Source organism: Belonocnema kinseyi, chromosome 6, assembly GCF_010883055.1.
Source record: "Belonocnema kinseyi isolate 2016_QV_RU_SX_M_011 chromosome 6, B_treatae_v1, whole genome shotgun sequence".
NCBI classification, from domain to species: Eukaryota; Metazoa; Arthropoda; class Insecta; order Hymenoptera; family Cynipidae; genus Belonocnema; species Belonocnema kinseyi.
In genome coordinates, this window is record NC_046662.1 from 51,822,234 (window position 1) to 51,826,725 (window position 4,492).

Here is a 4,492-nt window from a genome sequence, read left to right on the forward strand (position 1 = left end):
ACTGTGACTGCACCATATATCTAGTCGGGAGTGGTGCTGACTGAAAACAGATGATTTGGAGCAATTCGCGCGCCATTTGTTGGTCATTCTAAGGACTTATTGTACTACCCTCGTAATTTATTAATTTAACATTTATTGTTCGTAAATTATGCAGCAACCCTAGTGACTTCCTGCTCAAACTTTTCTTTTTCAGAATCATCTACCGAGCATGAAAATAGCGCATTTCATCCTTTTCCTATTGAAGTTTATAATGTTCGCAATTTCGAAGGTTATGTTGAAGGTGTGCCTTTGCCGTTAACTGCACGCATGCATGATGTTTTGATAGATGAACAGAACAATTCCATCGTTGGCGTAATATTATCAAATTTTTTTTTTGCATTCATGGCTCCTAGTGCAGATCATGATAATGGCTTTGAAAGAGTCAAGGTACTTATAAGAGGCTTCTATGCCAATCAGACTGTGACAATACTTGAGAATGATCCTGTGAATAGATTGTTTCGCCGGCGTTTGGAACCAAGACGCATTCGTGGTGCCCATTTAAGAGTTCGTTCTGCCCACATACACCATTAATATCAGGAACTTTCATTAAAATTATTTATTTCTAAAATAGAACACTTATATTGTAAATGATTGTTGGTCAATAAAGGCAGCAATTCTGTTATAAAATTGTTGGCAACGTTTATTAAAAATGAGAAAATTATTCAATTTATACCTGTTTCACTTAGACAGAAAAGAGTTGAAGGACCATGCTCAGTTGAGTAAATAGTTTGAATTTATTAGAGGGATGTGATGAGAAATAGCGGGTGATCACTTTTAACTAGGTTTATTATAATCAAACACACTTGAGAAAACTTTTTCTACACTTTTTGAGATCTCGCACCTCAACACGTAACTCTGCTTAGTGGAAGTTTAAGTAAAGTCACGAGACATGGTTTCAGTTCGAAGAGCGGTTCTGTTTTCAGGCCTCGTTCGCTCGAGACTTTTGATGGCCAGTGGACAAGAGCGATTACAACCGAGAACGCCCGGTGGGTCGGAGTATAACCAGTAGTGTAAAATAATTTCAAGCATATGGTGACAACTAAAGATTTCATTATTTTATTAAACATAATCCCAAGCATACCGGTCACCTTGCAAGCTCCAGAAAAGATCGCAATAGTAAAAAAAATCGCAGTGCTTATTCTAAGAAAATAAATGGAAGATGAAGCGAACAAATCCAGATAGCGCAGTTCTTACATGTACAACTCAGATTGCTTCATCTTGGCTTAAATACATTCTTTTATGCGAGCTAGTTGAGATTTCGCTGGGGGAAGATTTGCATTCCTTAAATTACAATATCGCCAATTTTAATATCAGGGCGAAAAGAAAACCATTTGGTTCGCTGCTGCAAGGATTGAAGATAATCTCTAGACCAAGAATGCCAGAAATGTTTTAAGATTCTTTTATAAAATTGCCAGCGAGTCAAAAGGCTTCTGTTTACATCAAAGACAGATGCGGAAGGTACAATTTTTAAGCTTGTTCCTTACAGAAAGTGTCCTGGAACGATCGCTTGGCAACTTTCCGGATTATCATTAGCAGGAATAAGCGGACGTGAATTTAAACAGCTTTTTATTTGACATAAAATAGTTTAGAACTCGTCACTAGTAGGCGTGAAGTTTGACAATAATTTTCGTAGATTTAATTTAACGCTTTTAACTCTCACTTCCCACAATCCTCCAAAATGAGGAGCAATTGGTGGTATAAAGGGCTAAGTAGTTCCATCGGAGGCAAAAAAAGCAGCTAAATTTGAATCGTTTTTTAATTTCCGAAAGGCTTGCAAGAGCCATGGAGACTCGATTAGTAACAAAAACTTGTAATGTGGCAGGTTGTTTTTGTAGCCAATGAAGGGCGATTGTAGAATATGTCCAACAGAAAATAGGCAAGTCATTCATTTTGTTTTCGAAATAAGAATTTAGCTAGCGATGTTTCCAGATTTGGAAATGATACGCATATAGAAAACAGCCGAAAAAGCTAGGCGTGATGTGTCAGAAAATCCTCGAAAGTGTTGGTAATTGAGAACAAAAATCATGCTATTCTGGAGCAATATCAGGACGGAGCATTTAATTATAAACCAGTTTGTTTTACTAAAGTTTTTGGAAAAGAATTTTAGCGACAACAATTATTGGCGCAAGTCAGCAAATAGGGTCATACAACTTGGCAACATTTGAGAATAGAGCGCGTTTAGTTAGATTTTCACTAGGTATCTGAGAAACGTGAAAGCGAAATGTATCCTCAGAGGGATTCCATAGAGTTGCGAGAACTTTGAATCCTGAACAGTTATCAAAAGACAGTTCTATAGCTGGACCATGCTCCGATTTATCCAGATCGGAAAGTAAGTCAGCAGAATTGCTGAACCATTTTCGTAAGCGAAGGCCGCCAGCAGAAGCCAATATAATAAGTTTATCTCTTAAAGAAATAGTTGGGGTTTTGTCCATTCGTGCAATGAATAAATCATTCACATAAGTTACTCTTGCGAGTACTGAAACTGCCAGAGGAAAATTAGCTTTTTTGTCCTCGACCAATTGGTGAACAACGCAAATTGCAAAATATTGGGAACAACACATCCCGTCGGTGACTGTGGTTAGTTCCTAGATCTTAACAGGCCCATTAGTTGTCTCTCACCAGAGAATGGATTGAAATCTGCAATCAGCAGGATCGACGTATCAATTTTGATACCATCGAAGTATAATACATGATATGTCAGTTTGTAACTTTGGATCTATGTGTAAGCATTTATTTAGTTATATTTGTAAAGAAGTAGGCTTTAAAACATTGAAAACTGCCCGTAACTTTGTAGTCTGACCATAGTCACGAATGCCTGGATAATGCGGAATAAAAACTCTATATAAGTTTTCAGCACCTGCTGGACCCATATAAGATATGGCACAGGGAGTCATATTCTTTGCGAAAGGCTCGATATTCAGTAGCGAGATCTTTATTGCGGGCAAATCGTTTTTCTAGGTATAATAGAGAATTAAGCGCGGTATCGAAAGAATTCCCTAAACGTGTGAGCGGCTCACTGACCGGAATTCTGATCACAAAAAAATCGGTAGAATCTCTAGTATGATGATACAAGCCGGGGTGTTGGTTGAGACCCGACTTTATCTAAAGTGAAGATGGTATGTGCTGTAGGCGAGGCGTGTGGCTGCGAGAGCTCGCGTTTGCGTAGGAGGTTGGCTGGCGGAGTGTGTGGAACCGTTCGTGCCTTCCTGGGCAGATGCTTCTCACCACGATGAATGAGGATGCCGATGATGTGCAGGTCTTCCTAGGCGTTGGACCGGAGGAAGGCATCCATTCGAGCCATCGACTGGTTCTATGTCCTGCGGCTGGGCCTTGGGCGTGTGGGAAGAGGAAGAGTAGAAGCAGGGTCGGAGGTCTTTCACTTGAGGGAAGCCGGAAGCCTAAAGGGCGTCGCGGAGGACGGCGAAGCGACGGCGGACTCAGGTGCGCTTGCCGGGACGGGGATTTCTGGATTTGCCAGGTATACGTCTGACAAGGAGGAGTAGGTAAAGGAAAGATAGCAGGGAAGATCAGGGTCGCAAGAAGGGCGTATTGCTCCCCGAAAAGTTAGCAGAGGGTTCCGGGGCTGCTGAGAGCTTACTGGCCCTGTAGTGGATAGGAAAAGAGAGGGTGGGGCTGCGGTGAGCGTAACGATCAAGAAGGAGTAGAATTATAGGAAAGCAGGCGAGGCTGGGCTGCTAGGAGCGTACCGATCTCTGAAAAAAGTAAAGAGTGCGTTCGGGGCTGCAAGGAGCGTGCCAACCCTGAAATAAGAAAAGAGTTGTAGCGGGGCTGCTAAGAGCGTACCGACCACGCGAGAGAGAAAGGAGTTAAGTGGACTGGAGGATCAAAGGATGATATTCTCAAGAGAGGAAGAGACAGACACCTGGAATTGTTTTTAGATATCGAAAGCACTTCATTCTCAAAAAGTGGTACAATGTACCAAAAGCTACCAGGGGACTGAGGTTGCCCTACTGGAAGCCCGAATAGAAGTGCGTTCCGTCGCTTGCACGCATCCGCTTTTATGTTCGTTGGCTGAGAAGCGTCCGGTCGGCGATTGGCGCTTTCCTCTCAGCCACTCGCTTCGCTGATGGAGGGGCATAGCGGCTGCCCCGCCTGTCCCTACTTTCGACGTGTTTGAGCGCGCAGCTTCATTTCGAACTGGCGAGAATATGGCGCGTCGTGAAAAAATTCGAAAACATCGACTTGCGGTAAAATTACATAAAATCAAAAGGTAACATTTCGAATAAAAGGCTAATGCTAATACATAAATAAAAGAAAAACATAAAATTAACAGAGTAAAATATATGATATTACACGGTAAACATAAAATAATAGAGGTTGTAAGGAAAAATTTGAATTAATAACGCATATTATAGGATAGCCTAACAAATAAAACTAAATTTATAGTTTCAACAAAAATAAAATCGAAACGTATTGCGAAAACACAAAATGA